Genomic DNA, 25,965 nt, shown 5'->3' with positions numbered 1-25,965 from the left:
TGTGCACTTGAGAAAGAGGTGTATTCTATTCCTTTAGATGGAATGTTCTATAAATACCTGTTAAGTCCATCTGTTCTAATGTTTCATTTAAGGCTGATATTTTCTTATTAATTTTCTGTCTGGATGATCTATTCATTTATGTAAATGGGTATTCAATTCCTTACTCTTATTCTGTTGCTGTCTATTTCTCCCTTTAGGTCAGTTAATATTTGTTTTATATATTTAGGTCCTCCAATGTTGGGTGCATAAATATTTACAAATGTTATATTCTTTTGTTGGATTAACCTCTTTATTATTATGCCACACCCTTCTCTCTTATTACAGTATTTGGTTTAAATTCTGGTTTGTTTGATGTAAGTATAGCTACTCCAGCTTTCTTTGGGTTTCCATTTTCTTGAGACATCTTTTTCCATTCCTTCACTTTCAGTCTGTGTGTCCTTACATGTTAAATGAGTCTCTTGTAGGCAGCATATAGGTAGGTCTTGTTTTGTTTATTTGTTTTGTTTTTGTTTTTTATTTTGTTTTAGTCCATTCAACTACTGTATGTATTTGATTGGAGAATTTAGTCCATTTACATTTAAATTAATTATTGAGAGGTATGTGATTATTGACATTTTGGTAATTGTTTTCTGGCTGTTTTTGTATTTCCTCTCTGTTTCTTTCTTTTTCTGTTGCTCTCTTCCTTTGTGGTTAGATTATGGCAGTATGCTTATATTCCTTTCTTTTTATCTTTTGAACATTTACTATAGGTTTTTACTTTGTGGTTACCAGGAAGTTTGCATATAACCGTTTTTAACAGTTTATTTTAAGTTAACAACTTAAGTTTGATCTCATTCTAAAGCTCAGCATTTTTACTTCCCTCCCTGCATTGTATATTTTTGATGTTATATTTTACAGAATTTTATCTTTGTGTATCCCTTAATCAATTTTGTAATCGTAAGCATTTTTACTACTTTTGTCTTTTAATCTTTGTAGTAGTTTTATTTTTTTAAATTTTAATATATATTTTTAAGGATTTTATTTATTTGAGAGAGTGAAAGAGAGAGAGCTCATGTGTGAGCAAGGGGAGGAACAGAAGGGGAGAGAGAGAGACAAGCAAACTCTGCACTGAGCATGGAGCCTGACTCAGGGCTTGATCTCACAACCCTGAGAAACCAAGAGTCAGACGCTTAACCAACTGAGCCACCCAGGCACCCCTTAATCTTCGTACTAGTTTTATAAGGGATTAACCCACTACCTTTACTATATATTTACCCTTCCAATGAGATTTATTCTCTCATATTTATTTTTGTTATTAATTAGTACCCTTTCTTTTTAACTTTATTTTCTATTAGTTTATTCTTAGTGAATTATAAAAATTATTGATTGTAGCACTTAAAACCATGAACTGGAGATAATAAATTTGGTAATATAAGTAAGGTTTAATAATCTCACTTTATAAGAAATTATCTTTAACATAAAATAATGCTACAGTGTTTATAAATGTATCATTTATAAATTAGCAAACAGTTATCTATCTTTGCTCTTGCTGTGGGCCCTGAGAGGCTGACCTTAATGTGTTACATCACTCCATCTGTCTTTCCTTCTGGATTGCAGTTGTGGTCAGCAACTGCCAAAGATTGGGGGGGAGGGGGAGAAGAATGGGTCTGGATATTTATATTATTCTTGCCCCCTTCTGACATTGTCCTACCTCTAATTATAACCTCTATCAGGCAGCGCTTCTGCCACCACTTCAGCTTTTCTCAGTAACTGGTAACATTCACCTTGTCCCTTTACACTTAGGGTTATAAATTACCATCGTTTCTACCCCCTGAGTGCTTCCCCATCTCTTAGATTTTTGGCATACTTCTTTAAATGATCCCTTCAATAAACTATCTTTAATTAAACTATGAATATACCATTTTTTCCCCTGCTGATACTCTAAACTGCTGCTACACACTTTTCCTAGTTAGGCATGGCCCTGCCCAGTCCCAGCTTGGTGACAGAATTTTCCTTTTGTACTAATAAAAGGATGTCTGTTTTCTTTGTATAAAACCACACCTGGACACAGGGCTTTGTTAGTAAACACAGATTACATTTTAGCTCCCACTAGCCTCCCTGCCTTGTTCTTCTCAAACTAGACAAGCTGTGCTGTACTTACTATGGAAGAATAGCAAATGGAGAGAGAAATGGAAAAGTCCCTGCCTGTCACACAAAATGTTTATATATATGATTCTTTTTCTAATATAAGTATACATTAAAAATGTGGCTCTACTTGTAATTCATCATTTTATGTGACTGTATTCATTTAGATAGAATAATACTATGGTTCCTAAGCATTAAAACATGAAAGTTGTAGATCTTATGTCTATGGTCTCCTGTAACAAAATATTACTGTACATTTTATATTCATTTATTTTCCATTAGATATATTACAGACTTATGTATGAGTTTATTTATATATGGAAACACATAAGTTATGTAGAACTTCTTTTTGATGGAAATTCACAGATACATGGGTGAGGCCCAACTTCAGTGCCCTGGACTAATATCTGTTAGAAATTAGAGATTTTGTGAGGATCGAGAATAATTTGTACAGAAAAATTAGAGTAGTTCTGGTAAGGTGGGCATGAAAGAAGAGTGAAAAGTGAAGATGAAGGACAGAAGAACTTAGATAGTCAAAGGCCATTATGGCAGTACCCAGCAAATGGAAGACTGGAGAAGCAGACATACTGGGGCTGGGAAAGGGTTCCAAAATAGTAGTTGATAGGTGACTGAGATTTATTGCTTATCAGTGAACATTTTCATTTCTATGGTATATTTATACTTCCTAACATTAACCATAAGTGTAACCAGGCTTTGGATTTCATCATTCCTCATCTCTGAGTACATTCTCTTTTTTGATGACCTGAGCAGTGGCAGGGTTTTAAATATCATCTATATTCTAACAACTCCAAAATTCCTACCTCCACTCCAGTCCTCTCTCCTGAGTTTCAAACTTGCATATCCAACTGCCTACTGGATATGTTTGCCTGAATGTCTAATAGACATCTCGCATCTAACATGCCTTTCCCACTCTCAGACCTGCCCAACCCATAGCCTTCACTACCTCAGCTGGACACACCACCATCCATCCATTTGCACAAGGCCAAAAACTTAGCGTTGCATTTTGTGCTTTTCTCTTTCCGCATATTAAATTAATCGTGAAATCTTGGTGCTTCTACCTTTAAATATATCCATAATCTAATCACTTATCGCTAATTCTGTTTTTATTCTAAGTTAAATATTAACTTATATATTCCATTTATTTATACTCCATATGTTTTCAGACAGCATTTGAATCACTAGAGAGTAATTTTACTGTTAATTTTATAGCTTCCCTGTTCAATCACAAAGTCACTTTTCTTTACCTCTTTATATCACAAAACACAGATCTTCATGGCAGCTTGCTTCAGTCTTTCAATTCCCCCTCGAATTGTGGTGCAGAAACAATGGCAACAAGCCAGTGGTATCTGTCAAATTGCTGAGAAACCAAAAAGAAAATTGCTTAGAAACCATAATTTAAGGGGGCATGTCTCTGGGTGAAGTAAATAACTAAGCTCTCAGAACATCATTACCATTAATTCAAATTAAAACATACATTTCACAGACCCGTTTTTAACAACTTTTTTGTTAATAAAAATCTATTAGTTAGATCTAATTTCATTAAGGTTTTCATCCACATGAAGTTTACCTAGAACCAAAGAATCCAGTATGTTTGGCTTCAGTATTCCCATTAAAAATGCTTAACATTTTTTTTTTTTTTTGCCAGTGTCAATGTTTCTTTTTTTTTTCTTTTTAATCTCTCATGGTTTATTTACATGGAAATACTGGTTACATAGATATTTTGCTTCCTTGAGAGGTTTAAGCACAAGTTTCTAATCAATAGGCAAACAAAGAGGGAATTTTATATACTCTACATTGAAAATATGTTTAGTTCTTTTCTTCTCAAAGTTATGAGGTTGTTAATTTCCTAAAATAGTCCAAAGAATTTGCTTTTATATTTCATAGTTAGGGTTTAGGTAGTGATCATTATTCTTCTAAACCTATGGAGAACCTCCAAATTTTGCTTATGTAAAAGAGAATGAATATTTAACATAAATCTACAGAGAAGCTGTGGATTTAAGTTATGTTTGTCAGGTTGTTGATGAATCATTTATTTACCATGAGCACAGAGTAATGTCACTGCTACTCTCTATTTATGCCCTGTGTATGTTTCTGCACATGCATTTAGACATCCTTGGTGAACCTTTCAGACATCTGATTTCCCTAAAATCATTAACTCTTTGATCAGAGACAGTAATGTTACATGTCCACATAATACTTTATGATAAAAAATTATGCAAGTACTCTTCTATTGGTCAAGAATGTTAACTAAAATATACACATTTATTCACATGCATAAAATTAATGGAAATCAGTGGCATTTTCTATTTGATATCTTGTTAATGATATGGCATGTTATGATGCACAAGGCCATCTGAAGGCATCTGGAAGACAACCCAGCTCTGGAGAAACTGTTGCTTCATATTCAGGGGAATGTGGGCTTTGTGTTCCCAAAAGACCTCACTGAGATCAGGGACATGTTATTGGACAATATGGTTCAAACGGGGACCTGTGCCGGTGCCATGGCTCCATGTGAAGTCACTGTGCCAGCCCAGAATACTGAGAAGACCTCCTTCTTTCAGGCTTTAGGCATCTCCAGAGGCACCATTGAAATCCTGAGTGGTGTGCAGCTGATTAAGACTAGAGCCAAACTGGGAGCCAGTGAAGCCACACTGCTGAACATCCCCCCCTTCTCCTTTGGGCTGGTCATCCAAGCAGGTATTTGATGGTGGCAGCATCTATAACCTTGATGTGTTTTGGCAACACAGAGGGAACTACATCCTTGCTTCCTGGAAGGTGTCCACAGTGTTGCCAGCATCTGTCTGCAGATTGGTTACCCCGCTGTTGCATCAGTACCTTATTTTAACATTGTGGACGCAGGCGGGTCCTGGCTTTGTCTGTGTAGACTGATTACCTCTTCTCACTTGCTGAAAAGGTCAAGGCCTTCTTGGCTGATCCATCTGCAATTGTGGCAGCTGCACCCTTGGTTGCTGCCCCACAACCACTGCCACCACCCCTACCCCTGTTGCTGCTGCAGCCCCAACCAAGGTTGAAGCAAAGGAAGAGTCCAAGGAGTTGAAGGAGGATATGGGATATGATCTCTTTGACTAATCACCAAAAAGCAACCAACTTAGCCAGCTCTATTTGTGAAATGAGGAAATAAAGATTTACTTCTTTAAAAATATAATAATAATGATAATGATAATATATTACATGTATTTAGAGGTCAATGTGTGGAAGTCAATTCATAACACATATCTTTGCTAAATTCTCTGGATTTGGGAACAAGAGACCTGTATGTGAGATGCCCTGCTCTGCTATTTCTTGTCTGAGTGACTTAACGATGATTTAACTCCTCTGAACTTTGGTATTGTTGTTTATAAAACTGGGCTAATGATGACAAACAATCATTTTGAGAATTAAGTTCGTACTATACCTGCAAAAAAAAAAAAAAAAAAAAAAAGCTTTGTAAACTGAAATATTTCTGTTTTAAAGTACTGGCCTGTGCCATTTTTTTTTTTTTTTTGAATAAAATTGGTGTTGTACATATTTACCATAGAATCTTCTAAAATTTCAAATAAAAAGCTATAAATGAGGTAATCATAACATATACTTTATCTTTTGAATGAAAAATAGTAACAATCTTGCAGGTAGTATTTTAGATTATATTAAATGTAATGTTTCTTGATCTCACTCTATATTGCCATATACCTGGTTTTATCCACATGTATATGCATTTGGTTATTTAAGCTTGTTGCAATCTTAACTCTGTTAAGTAGATTTGTTAATCTGGCCTTACTTGTATATTAAAGAGTACTTTTATTATAAATTTTACTCAGTAATAGATGAATATAGATGAATTAAACATATAATAAATACTTAAGAAATCCAATGCCACAAAAAATATTTTGACATTATCTCTGTGACTATAGACATTAAAAGATCTGTTTTAGTTGGTGATGATGACTTATAATATATAAATAATTTACCTTGAAATTTAGAGTTGTCCATATAATCAAAGAAATTGCAAACTAAATTAATTTTATTCATATGCAGCTTTTGGATTAATAGTTGTGAAACTCAGTTGAGTTATTGGCCACTTTTGAGAATCGATGTAAGATATTATTCTCTACAGAAGAATATGCAAACTCCCAGACACTGGATATTTTGCGTAAGGTTTCAGAAGACTCCTGGATCCCTACTGATGTCTGTAGATCCATGTAACCCATATTAGGATATCTTGCTTGAGTAATTACTATTTTTCTTTTTTTAAATTGAGGTGTAATTAAAATAATGTATTAGTTGAGGTGTACAACATCATAATTTGATATGTGTATATACTGCAAAATGGCCATCACAGTAAGTTTCATTAACATACTTCCCTGTACATAGTTACAATTTTTTAATGACATCTTAAAAGTTCTCATCACAAGAACAAAAATTTTTAAGCATTAATTTTTATTTCAAAAAACAAATGCTTAAACATTTGGATACAATTTATAACACACAAAAATGAAAAAGAAACATTCCTGTAGTCCCACCTTGCGGAATTCACTTTTCTCTTGGCATTAACCGTGCCATAAAATATTCTTATACAGCTTCACCTATAATAACTGCATATTACATCATTGAACTGAAATAGCATAGTTTTTAAACTGTCTTCTTGCTGGTAAACATTTAGCATGCTTGTTTGTTTGTTAGTTTGTTTGTTTTCATATTCTAACCCAACTACGGTGAACTTACTTGTAGCTAATGAAAGATTTCCAGAAGTAGAATTGTAGAATAAAAGGATAAAAACTATTTTTAAAGTTTCAGACTAGGGGTGCCTGGGTGGCTCAGTCAGTTAAGTGGCTGCCTTTGGCTCAGGTCATGATCCCAGGGTCCTGGGATCGAGCCCCGCATCGGGCTCCCTGCTCTGCAGAGAGCCTGCTTCTCCCTTTCTCTCTGCCTGCCGCTCTGCCTAATTGTGCTCTCTATCTCTCTGTCAAATAAATAAATAAATCTTAAAGTTTCAGACTAAATTTCCCTCTGGAGATATTTTACCAACTTTTTTTTAAAAAAATTTTTATTGTTATGTTAATCACCATACATTACATCATTAGTTTTAGAGGTAGTGTTCCATGATTCATTGTTTGTGCATAACACCCAGTGCTCCATGCAGAACGTGCCCTCTTTAATACCCATCACCAGGCTAACCCATCCTCCCACCCCCTCCCCTCTAGAACCCTCAGTTTGTTTTTCAGAGTCCATCGTCTCTCATGGTTTGTCTCCCCCTCCGATTTCCCCCCCCTTCATTCTTCCCTTCCTCTATCTTCTTCTTTTTTTTTTTTTCCTTAACATATATTGCATTATTTGTTTCAGAGGTACAGATCTGAGATTCAACAGTCTTGCACAATTCACAGCGCTTACCAGAGCACATACCCTCCCCAATGTCTATCACCTAGTCACCCCATCCCTCCCACCCCACGCCCCACTCCAGCAACCCTCAGTTTGTTTCCTGAGATTAAGAATTCCTCATATCAGTGAGGTCATATGATACATGTCTTTCTCTGATTGACTTATTTAGCTCAGCATAATACCCTCCAGTTCCATCCACGTCGTTGCAAATGGCAAGATCTCATTCCTTTTGATGGCTGCATAATATTCCATTGTATATATATACCACATCTTCTTTATCCATTCATCTGTCGATGGACATCTTGGCTCTTTCCACAGTTTGGCTATTTGTTTTACCAACTTTAATTACTACCCGGGGTTGATAGCCAAGGTCCCACTTCCCTGATTCTTGCCCCTACTAGGTATTAGTACTTAAATAAAAGTCTTTGCAAATTTTGGCTATGAAACTTATAAATATATTGTAAATTCATGATTACTAAATGGACTTAAAAAATTAAGCTAAATTATCTATGTTTATACAGTTGCAAAAGCAGCTATGACAACTAGAGTCTCATCACCACAAACGGGGCAAGAGAGTTGAAGCCTCAGAATAGATAAGAAGGCAACTTTTCTACCGTGATACTTGGAGCTTGGAATAGCAGGGATCAAAAAAGTAATTAAACACATAGCTGTTAGACAACTAGAGTTTATATCTCTGTTTTCAGGCATCCTAGCTATACAATCATAGGCAAATTATGTAATCATTCTGAAACTTTGTTTACTCCTTTGGAAAATGGAGTTATTATTATTGCCTATTTCATAGAATTTTTGCGAAGGTTAAAAATTCAAATGAGGATCTTAGCATGGTGTTTGGTATGTACTAGGAGCTCAGTATGTTTACTATTATCATTCTTTGTTGGTATTGGTAACCATTTTTATGATATTAGTAGCATGTTGCAAACCAAAAAATAATTTGGGCAATGCAGATTTATTTCATTATTGTATAATTGTTTTGGGTATTTTAACTCGAAAAAAGATTTTCTGTTGTATTTGGTATTTTGAATATATTCTGAAGTCATTTTTTATGTAGCTGATGAAAGCAAATCACATTTTAATGTGTTAAAATTGGATGTGAAAATGAACAATGGAACATAAGGAAAAGTGGGAAACTAAGGTGAAATTACAAGGCATATTTTTGACTCCTCAGCATATTTGCCAAAGAGGACTCACTGTGCCTCCTATACATATTTCAGTTGTTTTTTTAAAGTAAGTAAGATTTTGAAAAAGATACTTTTAACAAACTATCTCTGAATTTGAACATCTTTTTTTCCTTTTAGATGTAATAACCCATTTTTAAGGAGTAGACTTACATTGGAATTTCAGCTAATAGAATACGTGCACATAATCTAAAGCAACAGTATCCCACTTCAGGTTCTTGCTCCAGAGGCAGTTACTGGAAACCATTCTTGCTTTTACTTGTCTTAGTGACTGCATTAGTTAATCTTTCATTCCTTATACTTGTAATTCTTGCAAATATTCTTTGATTCCCACAGACACAGATGAAATTTAGCTTATTTATATACCCACCACCCCAACCATTGCTACTACCCCCATTCTCTAATGTTTTAAGTGAGATTATTATGATTAGCTATTCTATTAAGAACTTCATAACTTTAAAGATTTTATTTATTTATTTGACAGGGAGAGACACAGCGAGAGAGGGAACACAAGCAGGGGGAGTGGGAGAGGGAGAAGAAGGCTTCCCACAGAGCAGGGAGCCCAATGTGGGGCTCGATCCCAGGACCCTGGGATCATGACCTGAGCTGAAGGCAGAGGCTTAACAACTGAGCCACCCAGGCGCCCCAAGAACTTCATAACTTTAAATACATATAGAATCTCCTATATCTTATTCCATGAACAGCAGACATTAACTTTCGACTCTACCACAAGATATGAGAATTTTATATTCTCCACCCTAAACTTCCATCATTTATTTTCCTTCAATTTTCCATAAAATTCTGATACAGATTTCTGTGGTGGAGGGTTGTCTCCCCCCCCCCCGCTTTTTTATAGACCAGAATATAGCATAGCATTATTACAGGCTCAAAATTGTCTTTTCATACCACCTTTTCTCCACTTACCTACATCTTCTGATCATTTTCAATTCACCACTCTAATGTCACTTTGTCAGTTAGAAATACCCTCTCAAAGACATACTGATACATTCAGGCTAAAAGTTATGCTGCAGTTATTATCAGTCCCACACAAATTTATTATGTGTGATACTATATTAATTCTTAAATAGAGACTTTTATAAGCTTTAACTCCTCCACAATGCTATTTTCTCATGCTTTCTTGCATACTCCCCAGGGCCTAATATCCCTCAACGTTGTTTAATTGTAATTAAAAGTCATCACACTCAGGCATGTCATTTATGGTTAGGGTGAATCTTTTGTGTGAAAGTGAATCTGAATTTCACATAAAATGTTTCTGCAAACAGGTAGTTTGATCTTGAAGAAGGATGAAAACATAGATGGCACATTATTATACAAGGTTATTGGAGAGCAGATTTTCATCTTCACTGACAGAGAGTTTATGATAAGAATAAGGTTTAGTTTTAGGAAGAATATTAAAAATACTTTTATTGCATTTGAAGGTTATAGAACAATAGAAAAAAATGTATAAGCTTCTGCTTTAAGTTTTTTAAAAAATAAGCTAGATTCTCATTTTTCTCCCAAAAAGCCATCTTTGGTGGGGGGAATGCTTGTGTTCTAGGAGATATTTTAATTTATTATTATAGTAAAATAATATTGTGTTTAAGTATTGTAAGAATACTGTATGGTGACAGATGGTAGCCACACTTGTGGTGAGCACTACATAATATGTAGAGTCATCAAATCACTGTATTGTACACCTGAAACTAATGTAACATTGTCAAATATACTTCAGTAAAAAAAAAAAAGTCAAATTCTAAATTTAAAATGGATTTTTTTATAAAAGATTATTAAGAGTGTTCAAAAATACTCTTGTTTATAAATAGAGGAAACAGTAACATATGTCTTATTATATATTGCTTTGTATATTGTATATTGTCTTCTAATTGGTTTTTGCTTTTCCAAGGGTTTTTGCTACTGACTGTTTTCAGTTTGTCACTTGTAAAATCCCTATGAAATGTAGAAATCAGAAAGGAAAAGACGACACTTTTTTCTAAACTTGTTTTCTCAAAAGAATACAGTGTCAAGAGAACTACAGCTTTTTTTAAAAAAAAATCTTATATCTGTGAGAAATAAAGCATTTAAAAAATATCTACGGATTTAAAAACAGCATTTGAAACGATGAAATCCCTGATGCATTTCTCTTTAATGGCTGCTACCTACAAATCCTAGAGTAAACTAAAAAAATTACCCCAAGGATCATATTCAAGCAACCCTAAATTTATCACTTAATAACGTCACTCTAGATCAATACAAAGAAGATAGAATTTAAGAAGGTTTAATATACCCAGCAGTACGTGCCCACCACAGACATCTTTGACGGCAGTGCTGTCCATCAGCACTTCCTGAGACCAGGGAAATGTTCTGTACTTTCGTGTGTATGATGAGGTGATCACTAGCCACGTGGGGCTGTTAAGCACTTGACAGGTGGCTAGTATAACTGAAAAAGTGAATTTTAATTTCATTTGTTTAACCGCATGTGGCTAGTGGCTAATGTATCAGACAGTGCAGTATTAGAGAAAAGGAGAACTTGGATACAGTATCAGTTTCCTGGTAGGAAACACATTGTACAATCAACAGGATTTAAGTGAAGATAAATAGTGACAATATATTGTGTTTTTATGGCATTTGTAAAAGTAGAATACATGACAGAAAAGCTCAAAGGATGGGAAGGAATAATTAGGAATCATTGTAAGGCTCTTACACTACAAAAAAAGTAGTATAAAGGATAGTTTTCAACAAGTGGTGCTGGGACAATTAGATATCCATGGCAACTAAATTAACCTTGATATATACCTCACATCTTATATAAAATTAACTTGAAATGGATCATATTCTTATGTATATAATGCAAAACTATAAAAATTTCTATAAGAAACCATAGGAGAAAATCATTTTTTTTTTCCTTTTGCTAGGCAGAGTTCTTGGCTATGATACAAAAAGTGTACTCCAAAAAAGAAAAAAGACAAATAAATTGGACTTTATAAAAATTAAATATTTTACTATTTTAAAAAAGCTTAAATGAAAAGACTCCAGGAAAGAATCCAGCAAAGTAGGTACAGGGTGAAGGAAGTAAAAAGGCAAAGGGGAAGCCCAGAGATAAGCAAATCAAATGATACTACCATAACCCAGGACAAGCTAAAACCCTGGGAGAGGGGCTGTCCAAGAGAAGCTGCATTTGATGAAGAAAAGAGCCACTGGCAAAACTACAATGAGGCAGGAGGTACCCCCCAAAATAAATGATCTACCTCTAACATTTGCTCTCAACTATCCTGCTTTTACTTCCCAGGTAGACTCTAGAGGGTGGAGGAGGCTGCATGTTATAGTCCACAGAGGTTATCTTCTCAGCATACAACAAGGAAGAGAAGGAGAGCAAGTGGATTGGGGAGAATGCTCCGCTGATACCACTCTCCTTACCAGTCAGTTTCTATTTTCGTCCTTTGATTAACTTCAGAAAAATGCATTCTAGGGGCGCCTGGGTGGCTGAGTCGGTTAAGCGTCTGACTCTTGGTTTCTGCTCAGGTCATGATCTTAGGGTCCTGGGATCGAGCCCTGAGTCAGGCTCCACTCTCACGAGGAGTCCGCTTGAGATGCTCTCTTTCCATCTCCCTCTGCCCCTCCCCCTGCTCATGCATGGTCTCTCTCTCTCTCTCTCTAAAATTGAAAGGAAGAAAGGAAGGAAGGAAGGAAGGAAGGAAGGTGGGAAGGAAGGAAGGAAAGAGAGAGAGAAAAAGAGAAAGAGAGAGAAAGAGAGAAAGAAAGAAAGAAAGAAAGAAAGAAAGAAAGAAAGAAAGAAAGAAAGAAAGAAGAAAGGAAGAAAGAAAGAGAGAAAAAGAAAGAAAGGCTGCATTCCCAAGGTAGAAGAAATTCAAAGATCCATAGCCACCATCTCTTTACAGACTAAGGTTAATTCAGTCACAATTTTACCTATATCTTAGATTATACTGAAAGTCTAGGTAATTTGCTTTTTTCCAGAGCTGTTTTTACTTTGATTGATGACCAAAACACCCTCTGGAGAAAGCTTGTGAAAATCTACAGTGTATACTTGTTGTCGTATTGCAGCTTTTCAAAATAACCAAACCTCCTTCTAAATTAATATGTTGTAGGTCTGTAAACTGATTTAGGTCCAGGATTAAGTTAAGGGGTGGTGAAACCCCAATGGTGACTTGATTCAGATTTATTCCCACCACATGTAGGAGCTTTATTTCATATTTTGTCCAGTGTCCTTGGTGAATACTCCCACACTGATAGTATTGGCTTAGTCCAATGGCACAATTTCTCATTCTTACTATACCATCTTTAGATTATTTCCCAACATCCCCTGGCGCTTGCCAAATGAAGTTATCAAAGATCCTGCAACTTCTTCAGTATAGTTTCTCCTTTTGGAAAGGACTCTGCTAGTTTTCTGGTTAGTACTGAAGTATAAGTCTCATTATTAGACTGTAGGCAATGAAGGGTGATGGTGATGTTGGATCCTGAGAATAATAAGCATACTGTTTTGAGGCAGCTGCCCAAAGGGAAGTCACTGAGACATTTCTTTGAAAGGAAGACAGGTTCTGCGAGCTGAAGTTGAGGAGCTGCTTCCATTGACAAGAACATTTCAGGAGGATTTTTAAATTCAAAATTTCAGCTTTGATTGTTTTTGCCCAGTGTCCAAATCCCTGTTATTGTGGCTCCAGTTCTTCACAACAAGTTTTCTTCCACTCGCATGAATGATACGGCAAGTTGTCCATTTTACTAACATCGCAACTCTGCATCTCCTACAATTAGAACTTGGGTTTGATCCTTAGCCTTGTCTGTCCTATGCTACTACAAATAAGGGAGTTTTTAAGGGTGCTATTAACATTCTGCATATCGACCTGTGACACAAATTGAGCGTTCATCATTTTGGACATATATTTATCTTTGTGTAAATTCTCCAGAATAGTCAGAATCAGTCATCCCATCCCATAATCTTAGCAATCACCATTTTTCTTGCCATAAAAACTAAATGCCAAAGACAGTTGATCACTCAATGATTTTTGATCAATCAGTAATTCATTTCATGTCATTCTCGTGAAAAAATTGAAAATTATGATGCTACTTTAGCAGGTTATCAGTCTGCTCAGGTATCTGAGAGCAAACCAGTCACAGAATCCTGCTCATGACACCAATGATTGTATCAGGGTAGTGGCAGAAACCAGCATATTCATTTAAAAAAAAAAAGATTTTATTTATTTATGATAAAGAGAAAGCATGTGTTGGGGGGAGGGGCAGAGGGAGAGGGACAAGCAGACTCCCCACTGAACAGGGAGCCCAACTCAGGGCTCAATCCCAGGACCCTCAGATGAGCCAAAGGCAGATACTTAACTGACTTAACCTGAGCCAAAGGCAGATACTTAACTGACTGAGCCACCCAGGTGCCCCCAAAACAGTGTATTCATAATGGTTTTACTAAAAATAATTTAAAGAAGACCGAGCTAAGTGAACCAAAAGGGATGGTGAGCCCATGGGTAATCATGGTGTGAATCCTGGTGGGAACAGCAGAGAAAACAGTGCATCTGGAGAGACCTAGAGCAGTTGAAGAACCACCCAACAGGGGTTAAAGCTAAACAGATAAGCAACTACTGTTCAAAATTTAATGAAATAGAGAGAGGATTGGGAGAGTAAATACCTTGACCTCAGGCTCCACAACCCTCCTTTCCCTTGCTGTGCTTTGCACTTACCAAACCCAGCCAAATCCAGAGTATAAAACAGTCCCAATTGGTGCAGTCTATATTTTATCTTGGGATACAGAACAGAGCAGGGAAGGGCAGAGAATAGGAGAGAGGCCAACAGGAAGTAATGAGCACAAACATTTTAAGAGAATGTCAGGCAGTTTTTGAAAGACCAATATATTAACTTCTCTTGTGGCTACAGATTTTAAAGTAAAACTTCAAGTAACTAACTTAGTAAATGGATTTTTGCAATATAACATAGATGCCATCCATGAACACCCTGTCCTGTTGTATGAAAAGTATTAGACTTGAAAACCTATATGTCATTCTGTGATGAGTCCATTATTACTTTGGTAAGCAAAATCTTTGCATTTGGTATGCATTATCATGGTGAGCAAAAGTAACTGTAAAATGTTGATGGTTCAGTTTACCAGGAAGTTACATAACTTATACAACTGTATGTAAATAATAACAAACACAAGTATAATAATTATTATTTTTTGAATTTGTCTTTATTAGTGGGTATGTAATGGTATCGAATTTTGATTTAATTTGCATTGCCAGACTACTAATTATGTTGAACATTTTTTCATAGACTTATCAATTATATATCATTGATGAAACATCCATGAAAATAATTTACCAACTTTATACTGGGTTGTCTTCTTATTATTGAGTGATAACAACTCTTTTTTATATTTGCAATGTAAGTGTATGCTGAATAGACAGATAAATATTTAAGTATATAGATATGTAAACATAGATATAGATGTAAGTATAAATATTTATAATCATATAAATAAAAAAATTGAAATTATATATATATGGAATGAAAAGGTAAGCCATGGAGTGGGAGAAAAATATTTTATTATATATTATTTATGTATTTTGTTATATATCATATATATGTATATAATATATAATCTTTTCTCTCACTCCATACTTACCTTTTCATTTTTTTAATAGTTTCTTTCAAATACAGTGGTTTTGATTTGAATAAAATTTATCAAATGTTTTTCCTTTATATTCATGGCTTTCTTTTCTAAAGATTTTATTTATTTGTTTGAGAGATAGCGACAGAGATAGTGAGAGAGAGCACAACTGGGGAGGAACGGGAGAAGCAGACTCCCCGCTGAGCAGGGAGCCCGACATGGGGCTTGATTCCAGGACCCTGAGATCATGACATGAGCCGAAGGCAGACGCTTACCTGAGCCACGCAGGCACCACTATCTTGGCTTTCTTTTAGCTAAAAGTATTTGCTTAACCCAAGGTTGCCAAGATTTTCTCCTATTTTCCCTTTTAGAAATTTTATTGTTTTGGCCCTTATACTTTGGTCTTTGTTCTAATTTGAGTAAAATTTTATCTGGTGTGAGGTAAGGATCAATATTCATTTATTTCTAAATGTGCATATGGATATTATCGCACCATTTGTTCAAAAATATGTAATTCTTTTTGTTGAATTAACCTGTCATGTTGTAGAAAAATCAATTGACCACAGATATGTGGGTATACTTGAAAACTTCCTTTTTGTTTCCATTGGCCCATTTGTCTATCCATATACTAATACCACACAGTTTTGATTACTTAATTTGTATTAAATCTTGAAATTTGGTAATCCAAATTCCTCAACTTTGTTCTTAATCAAATTTGTTTTGCTGGTGTGGATTCTTTACATTTGCACATAAACATTATAATTAGCTTATCAATTTTTATATAAAGCTTACTGAGATTTTGATTGTAATTGAATTGGATCTCTAAATTTAGGGAGAATTGACATTATTGATACTCTAAAGAACATAATATATTTATCCATTTTATTTAAGTCTTTATTTTCTTTCAGCAACATTTTGTAGTTTTCAGTGTACATATCTTATGTATACTTTAATTTATCCCCAAGTATTTGTTTTTGGATGGTATTGTAAATGATATTTTTTAAAATTACATTTTATCATTGTTTGTAGTCAGTATATACAAATACAGTTGATTTTCTGTGTATGGATTTTCAATTCTATAATTTGTCTTAACTCAGTTCAATTGCTTTTTGTGAGATTCCTAAATCTTGTCTGCTTACCTGATCACATTTTCTGAAAACAAAGACAATATTGACTAGAAATTATTAGAGTGATCATTCTTGTCTTGTTTCTGATGATAGGGAGGAAAACTAAAATATTGTTTGTTTATCAGTAAGTGTGGTGTTAGTTAGAAGTTTTTTTTTTTTTTTAATGTTTTCATTTAAATTCCAGTTAACATACAGTATAATATTAGCTTCAGGTGTACAGCATAGTGATACAACATTTCTATACAACACTTGGTGCTCATCAAAATAAGTGCACTCCTTAATCCCCATCAACTATTTAACCCATCCGCTCACCCACTTCCCCTCTGGTAACCATCAGTTTATTCTCTATAGTTAAGAATAGGTTTCCTGGTTTGCCTCCCTCTTTCTTTTTCTACCCCCTTTGTTAACTAGGAGTTTTTAATAAATGTCCTTTATCAAATTGGGGGAATTTTTCCTTTTTCTTCCTATTCTGCTAAAATTTTATTGTCTACAAGTGTTGAGTTTATCAAGTGCTTTTTCTCTATTCCTTGAGTCAAACATGTTTTCATTTTTTTCTTTTAGTCTTTACAGAGAAATACATTAATTTTTTTGTAGTTGAACTAACAGGCATACCTGGGATAAGCCTCATTTTGTCATGATGTATTATTCTTTTTCAATTCATCTTATTAAAATTATGTTAACGATTTTGGCATTTACGTTATAAGGGATGTTGGCCTATAATTTTTCCCTTTGGAATGTCTCTGATATAGGGGTAGTTTTGTTCTTAAAAAATTAGTTGGGGAAATGTACCCTTCTTTTATTTTTCTAAAAGAATGTGTGTTAGACTAGTCATTTATTTCTTTTTTTTAAGATTTTATTTATTTAAGTGAGCGAGAGAGAGACAGACAGAGAGAGCACAAGCAGGGGGAGAGGCAGAGGGCGAGGGAGAAGCAAATCCCCACTTAGTGAGGAGCCCGACATGGGGCTAGATCCCAGGACCTGGAGATCATGACCTGAGCCAAAGGCAGACACTTAACCATCTGAGCCACCCAGGCGCCCTGACTAGTATTTAAGTCTTACTCAAAATTTGTAAAACTCAGTGATACCATATGGATCCAGAATTTTCTTTGTTGAGTTTTAAATTACGAATTCAATTTCTTTCATAGAAATAGGGTTACTAAGATTTTCTATTTCCTCCTAGATCAGTTTTATTAATTTGCATCTGTCAAGGAATTTAAGTATTGTATCTAATTTGTCAATTTTAATGACATGAAATTGTTCATAGTAATCTTAATTATCTTTTTAGTGTCTGTTCATTATGTAGTGATGTCTCCTTGTTATTGGTAACTTAGAGCCTTTTTTCCCCCTCTTGATCAGCCTAGCTAGAAATGTATCAATTTTATTTATCTTTTCAAAGAATATGCTTGTACTTTCATTGATTTTTTTCTATTTTTTTCCTAATTTACCAACACTTTCTTTTGTTATTATTTCCCTTTATTTCCTTTTCATTTAATGTGATATCATATTATCACTTCCTAAAGTGGAAATTTAGATCATTAGTTTTAAACCCTTTTCCTTCTCTAATATAAATCTTTAAAGCTACAAATAATTACTACTTAAGCACTGATATAAGTGCATCCCACAATTTTTATATACTATATTTTCATTTTCATTCATTTCTCAATGTTTTTGAATTGCCCTTGAGATTTCTCCCTTGGCTCATGGGCTCTATTCAAACATATTGATTAATTTCCAGTTTTTTGGGGATTTTCTAGAGTTCCTTGTTATTGATTTCTAATTTTATTCCATTGTAATCAGAAAACAAATATTTGATTAGTTCACCTCTTTTAAATTTATTGAATATTTTTCATTGCCTTGGGTATATCTTTGTGAATGTTCTGTGTGCACTTGGAAGGAATTTCTGTTCTGTAGTTCTTGGGTGGAGTTGGTTGACAGTGTTATTTTTGAATATTTTTATTTCCACCTGTACTATTAATTACAGAAAAAAGAGTGTTGAAATCATAGGCTATAACACAGACTATAGTAGATTTGTGTACTCCTTCAGTTCTATCAATTTTTGCCTTATTTGTTTGGAATCTGTTACAATGTGCAGACATTTATGTTTTTTTGTATCTTCCTAAAGAATTAATCATTTTAACATGATCAAATATGTCTCTTTATTACTAGAAGTATTCCTTTTGCTGAATTCTAGTTTGCCTGAGTTCCAGCTTTTTCTGAATAGTGTTTGAATGACATATTTCTTCAAATACTTTTTCATTTAACCTATGTATGTCTTTACTTTTAAAGTGTGTTCTGTTATAGACTACATGTAACTTGCTTTTATTTATTAACATAATCTTGTAATTTCTGTCTTTTAATTGGAATGTTTAGACAATTATATTTAATATAACTAGCTTTACTTTGGGATTACAGTCTATCCTGCTTTATGTTTTATTGTTCTATCTTTTTACCCACGTTTTTATTCTTTTTTCCTCTTTTCCCTGTCTTATTTTGGAATGAGTATTTTTAGAATTCAACTTTATCACCATCTTTGTCTCATTAGCTATATAACTTTATTTTATTTTTATAGTGATTTCCAGTATTTAAATATTTATATATAACTTGTCACCAGCTACTGTCATACCACTTACATATATGCCCTAACTCATACTATTTTACATAGATAAGACCCCCTATTGATAACCTCCCTGATTCTTCCTTCCATTCTTTGTCTTAATTTTGCATAGATTCATTTATATCTATGTTATAAACTCTAAATGCACTGCTTTTAATAACTGATTTTTAAATAAAATTTTTAAATAAGAAAAAATGTCTTTTATAGTTACTCACATATTTACTGTTTCTGGCATTCATCATGCCTTTGTGTGGATACAGATTTCCATGTGGTGCTACTTTCCTTCTGCCTAAAGAACTTTCTTTAATATTATTTATAATGCAGAAAACTTTCTCAGTTACTATTTGCGTGGAAATTACCTTACTTTCATTTTTGAATGGTATTTTCTTTGGTATTTAATTTGGACTTGACAGGTTTTTTTCTCCCAGATGAACTAAAGAGAAGTTGGCATGATTCTTATTTTTCTTCTCTTGTATTAAACAGGTCTTTTTCTCTTCAGCATTCTTTAAGATTTTGTTTTAAAGGATTTCAGAAATTTGAATTTGGCGTGCTCGGGTCCGATTTTCTTTATATTTCCTCAGTTTGGAGTTTGATAAGCCTCTTGGATTTGTCGATTTAATTGTCATAAATTTTGTAAAATTTTTGAGCATTATTTTTTCCAATATAATTTCTGTCCCTTCTTCTCTTTCCTTCCCTTTTGGCCTTCCAATTGCATGAGTGTTCCAACTGCTTGGTTTTCTCCCAGTCTATTATTTTTCAGTCTTTTCCACCCCCCTTCTGTTTTATAGTTTGGAGAGTTTTTTGTTGTTATAGCTTCAGGTTTACTCATCTTTTTCTATAATGTCTATTTTGATTTTAAATTTCTTTAGTGAATTTTCATTCCAGATACTGTATTTTTTTATTTTTAGAAGTTCCATTTTTTTTGTATTCAAATTTCTTATCTACTATTTTTATGTTTTCCTTTTAATCAGTTTATAGGGGCTATTATAATGGCTTATCTGTTAATTCCCTCATCTCTGAAATTTCTGGATCTGCAACATTGCTGACTTCAATTCTGACTATGAATCATATTTTGCTGCTTCTTCATATGTCTAGTTGTGTTTTATTCAGTGCTAGATATTCTGAATATTAGAATCTGGATTTTGTTGTCTTCCTTTAAAAAGTGCAAAAAGTTGTTTTGGCAAATAGTTAATTTACTTGAAGTTTAGTTTATCCCTGTGGAGGCTGGCATGTAAGCTCTATTTACTAGAATTTACTCTAAGGTGTAATTGTTTAGGGATCTCTGTTAAATATCCCATAATTCCATAAATTCTGTCTTCTCTCACTTACTAGATCTTGAACCCTGTGTAAATTCTGGGATGTGTTTGGTTTATAGCTCTGAAATAGTTGTTCTTTCCTTCCTTCATCTTGGGGAGTCTCACCTCACAAACATGCAGGTTAGTGTGTGGCTAAAGACTCAAGGGGACCTTTATACAGATTTCTAGAGCTGTTTTTCTACAGGTTCTTTCTGATTCTTTGCTTCACAAATTCAAGTCATCTTTATTTCCCTCCATTTCAATCTCTATCTCCTCCACTAAGATAGACAACCATGTTTTGGATTTGTTCTTCTCTGTACCAGAGTCCAGAAACTGCCTGTAGGCAGAAAACCAGAAAATTGTAGAAATCATCTCATTGATCCCCTTTTTCAGGAATCATGGATCTGGGCTGCCTGGATGTCCAATGCCTGGAAACATTTGTGTAATATATTTTCCCTAGTTTCATATTTCTTCACAGTTGTTTATACTTACAGACAGTGGGAGGGGAAGCCTCAGAGCAATCTCCCTCCCTTAATTTTTAACATTTATATCACTTCCTTCCTGGTAATATCTACCTTGTTTCTTGTATCATTACATGATTCTATGGTTTCCGTTCTGTTTCTAGGTATTTATAATTTAACTTTCTTGAGTGCTTGGAATGTTTCATGATCTATGTGCTTTATACATTTTATATAATCTAACCACTTCGTTCTTAACTCTTTATGTATCGACCTCAAATGAAGTTATTAGATGTTTTTCTAGTATTCTCATATAAACTCTTATCTACTAGTAAATGATTGTCTTTATTTAAAAACAACTTAAAGGATAAAATATGTATTAGCCTCTTTTTAAAATTAGCTTCTTCTTTAAAAGAAAAGATAGATTATTGGACAATATGATTGTATAAGCTTTAAACTCTGTTCTTAAGTGGAAACTTTATGTGGTAATTTTAGTATGACCGAAATGGTCATCACTTTCTTTCATGTCTTACTTATTTGTTAATTGTAGCTATTTTTAGAAAAATGTTGGGTAATTGCCTCCTCTTCTACAACAGTTGAAAAATCATCAGTTAATTTTAAAATTCTACACAGAGATCTGTGTTTTTATTCCTTTATTATGTTGATGCTATTCCCTGTATAAGAGTAAACATTTTATTAGGTGGTTGTTCTTCTACAAAGGAAAAGATATCAAATTTAAAATTATGTAAAATGTTTATAATAAAATCATAGTTCAGATTGCATTTTATTTCCAAATGAACTATTGGTAAATGTCCATTGTGTGGTCTGGGAATAAGTACCTCTTAATATTCTATTCAAGTGTTCTTTCTTCTTCAGTGTAACTTCTTCAGGGACTAAAAATAATTATTAAATTCAATCCAACTAAGAAATTGAATTAGCAAATATTCTAGCCCAAATATTATTCTTTTAAAGTATTTTAGACAAAGTTGTTCAGTTTCTCTGTGTTTGCCTGTCTGTCTCATTCTCTTTCCTTATAGATTTATGGTCACTGAATGTTTTATTTAATTTACCAGCCAATTCCTGAAGAACTGTTAGGGTAGTAAATTAAGTTTGTTTTCTAAAATTTAGGTACTTCTTGTGATTATTTGGCATCCATGGTGACTGCCATCTGTGAAAATTTTCAGGAAATAATCCTTTGCCGAACACTTATCTTTTCAGTTCAATGCTTTATAATCTTGCATAAAAGTAGTTTATAACCTCTGTGTTTCAATTATTTTTTCAACCAGTATGAAGTTAATTTTCTAGACTTTGACCTACTAGTACTCTATTGGCTCCACATTCTTGGAGAAGTGTCCAAATAGCATGGAAACTTGTGATAGATATATTCATTTTGCCCACTACTATGAAAGCAAAGACATTATTATAGAGTGCATTGAGCTGGGTGTCTTTTACTTAAGTTTTAAGAGCAATCTTTGACTGTTTGACTTTGTGGCATGGACTGCAAAGACAGAATAATCACAGTACCAGTGCTGAATCTGATTGGTACCTCACACAATCAATATTGTAGTTTTTCTGCATTCTATCAATCAGTACTTTCTATTAACATGTTGTTTTAAAGATGCTTGTGTCAGGCAGAGTTAAATTTAATCTTAAGTCAGTCATTGACTCTATGTGGAAACTTGAGCCAATCGTATCTTTCAGAGCCTTAGTTCCTTTATCTGTTTAATAGAGATAATAATTCTGCCTAGAAAAATTATGACGAGAGCCAAATTGGGTAATACAGATGTATAGTGCCTGATACATTATTTGGCGATAGTAGATGGCTCAACAAATAGTAATTACTATTGTCATCGTCATTATTTTTTACAATATAATAACTCAGATTTATAATAATGATACTGAGCTACTGCAACCCTCTGATCATGAAGAGTTACGTTGTATAAAACTACAGTTTGGATGTAAGGTAATTGCTATTTTCTTAAAATTTTTGGTTTTTAAAAAGTGTTATTCAGTATAGCATGCATATTTCTGTTTGTTCAACAAGTGGAAATAATTTCCTTTACATATAAGATGCTGGGTTTTACTATGTGTTTGGATGCTCCTTTCTTAAGAGTTTGAAGGAATGTACCCAATTATTTTTTAAATGCTTTATCTTTCCTATTCTTTTTTTTTTTTAAGATTTTATTTATTTATTTGACAGAGAGAGACACAGCGAGAGAGGGAACACAAGCAGGGAGAGTGGGAGAGGGAGAAGCAGGCTTCCCGTGGAGCAGGGAGCCCGATGCGGGGCTTGATCCCAAGATCCTGGGATCATGACCTGAGCTGAAGGCAGACGCTTAATGACCGAGCCATCCAGGCACCCCAATCTTTCCTATTCTTTTAAATATAAGTACAGTTTTTTTTTTATGACTGAAACATTTATTATGTAATTTTAAACTTCAGATATTAGTGGTTAGCTCTTACATGGAGCTTACTCCATGACAGGCCATGTGCCAAGAAGTTTATAGGCAATAATTTAACAGAGTACTCCTGTGTTAATAATTAATGTTGTTTATAGAAAAGAAAATGAGAAAAAAACCCTCAGAGTCTTATTGGCTTAGAAAATTGAAAATCTAGACAATTATTAATATGGTTAAAAATAAAGAAAAATATGGGATGCCTGGGTGGCTCAGTTGGTTAAGTGTCTGCCTTCAGCTCAGGTCATGTTCCCAGGGTGCTAGGATCAAGTTCCACATCGGTCTCCTTGCTCAGTGGAGGGCCTCCTTCTCTCTCTGCCTGCCACTCCCCCTTCTTGTGTACTCTCTCTCTCTCTCTCTCAGTCTCTGACAAATAAATAGATAAAATCTTTAAAAAAATAAAGAAAATATTCGAGTGATTATTATAGTGTTCTAATTTATTAGGTCTTGGAGATCTAATCATGAATATAGATAGCATCCTATAAAAATGATATAATATACATCTGGTAAATCTTTTGGTTTATTCTCCTTAGGAAGTAGTTATAATAATACTATTAAATATTCAATAACCATTTTCAAATATTTTATAACATTTCATACTTCATTTTATACCCTTTAATCTTTTTAATAAATGTCTTTTCTCTTTGAAATTTTCTTATAGTAATAACTTTGAAAATTCTTTAGTACTTCAAAGTTAATTATATTAGGAAACTGTCCCATTATTTCTGCCTCCTTTTAGAGCTTTTACATGTAGAATTTGTGTGTGTGTGTTTAAGTCAATCACTTTAATTATAAAGAGCGTGTAATTGATAAGCAGTATAGTCAATATCTAGACAGGGAAATTCTTTACATTTGTTGCCACAAGCTGATGACTTAAGTCTTCTGTGATAAGATCTAACCTCTTATTCCCTGTGCTTTTCTCTTTCATTTTTTCTATATTTTATAGTAAGTAATCAACCGCAGCTCTTTGCCTATTCATATTGAATCTTACTTTGATAAAGTATATGGTATCATATCTTTAATATCTTTACACAAGGAGCAATCTTACATATTAGATAAACACAAAACCTAATGTCATAAAGTCCCCAAATTAAAAGATACTTCAGAAGTTGTTGAATCCAGTTTTTTTTATTTGACACACAATGTTACATTAGTTTCAGGTGTACAACATAGTAATTCAACTTCTTTTTACATTACGCTATACTCACCATAAGTTCAGTTTTTAAAAAGATTTTTACATTTATTTGTTAATCGTCCCAATAAGTGGTTGTGTATACCCTATTTGAACATTAAAGTTTAAACTAAAAGAAGAGCTGGTTTTTATTTTCATACAGCTCTAATTGTCAAAAAAAATTTTTTTCTTATAATGACTCAGATGGACCTCTAACTGTTGAAATATGTTCAAGACAGGGAATACATGTTCCATTACTTCAAAATACACCTGTCTTGCAACTTGAGTTCAACCATTTACCACTCCTCCCATCCTTTTTCTCTAGCTCTTTCAAGTCCCTATAACCACACATAAGGGAACACACAGGATGCGGACAGGATGTGTGCTCTTCATTATCAGGCTGCTTTCTAAACTGCTTTTCTCTGCTCTTGGCTCTCACTACATCATCCTTGGTCTTCTCTTTCTATCCTTAGCTGTTTCCCTTGGACTTGATGCCCACTGCTTTTATCTAACTAATGCTCTGGCTCTTGTTGATGGTCATTCTTATTTTCTAAAAAGATGTGCCATCTTAGAACCCAATAGATACTACTCTTCGAAGACTATCCTCAGGACCATCTGCTTCACCTGGTCCTTTATCAGCACTCACATATTACATATCATGCTTCATAGGCTTTACTGGTTTTGACTCTCATGTGGGTCAACCTAAGTAACATGTCTTTCTTGATGCTCAGGTTTCAGCAAATTGCTTTCTATCTTTTGTACACCCATCATTTGCCTCTCACCGAAAGTATTTCTAACCTGAAGAAAAACATCACCAGATTTGATGAGCAATAGTCAATTGCATAGAGTTAAAAACCGGGATAGTTGAGTGCTTCTTTTAATTCTCTTACTCAGCATTTGGAAGGTAGAAATGTAAATTTATCTTTCTGAACATCACTTTCCTCTTTTCTAGAAAGAGATCGTATCTATCTTAGCCGTCTGAATATGGAGTAGGTAATGGTTAACCCAAACTGCTTTAATGCATCAAAAAAATGTTAAGTATAGACAATGAAATAAGGAGTTAAGGTTTCAGTTGTTCCTTATTTTCCAGTAGTGTATTAATTTTATAATGGTAAATTAAAAAGTTGGTATAATAGTTTCATTCATATCAGCAAATAAATTAGAGCATGACATTAATTTTAAAAATGACAATATACGCAAAGGGACTATTTAGTGAATTTAGCACACTTTTTTCTCTGGGACCATTATATTAGCTACTCTAAGTTAATGAGTAACTCATTTCTTATTTCATTTAATTATTTCTAAAACTCTTGCACAAATATAAATGCTGGTTTAAAGAATAGGAGAAAGCACTTTTCTTCTCAAAAGGATCAAGAGATGGTTTTCTATACTCTATGGTCTCTTAAAGTACATTGTTCAACTGGGGTTATAGCCAGTTATTTTTTAGTACTCACTAAAAGTGTATTACACACTTTTAGGGTAGGGTTAATAGAAAAAATGGT

General features: G+C 33.9%; 1 protein-coding gene and 1 pseudogene across 8 annotated transcripts in view; both read left to right on the top strand.

Annotated features, from left to right (window-relative positions):
- The window catches only part of MARCHF1 (membrane associated ring-CH-type finger 1), an 860,279-nt gene that overhangs the window by 345,756 nt on the left and 488,558 nt on the right, over positions 1-25,965 (top strand). The window lies entirely within an intron of this gene.
- LOC116637593 lies at positions 1,137-5,559 on the top strand (annotated as a pseudogene).

The sequence above is a fragment of the Phoca vitulina genome, unplaced genomic scaffold (genome assembly GCF_004348235.1).
Source record: "Phoca vitulina isolate PV1807 unplaced genomic scaffold, GSC_HSeal_1.0 scaffold14, whole genome shotgun sequence".
Taxonomy (NCBI): domain Eukaryota; kingdom Metazoa; phylum Chordata; class Mammalia; order Carnivora; family Phocidae; genus Phoca; species Phoca vitulina.
Note: the sequence above shows the minus strand (reverse complement) of the source record. Positions and strands in the feature narration are given on the sequence as shown.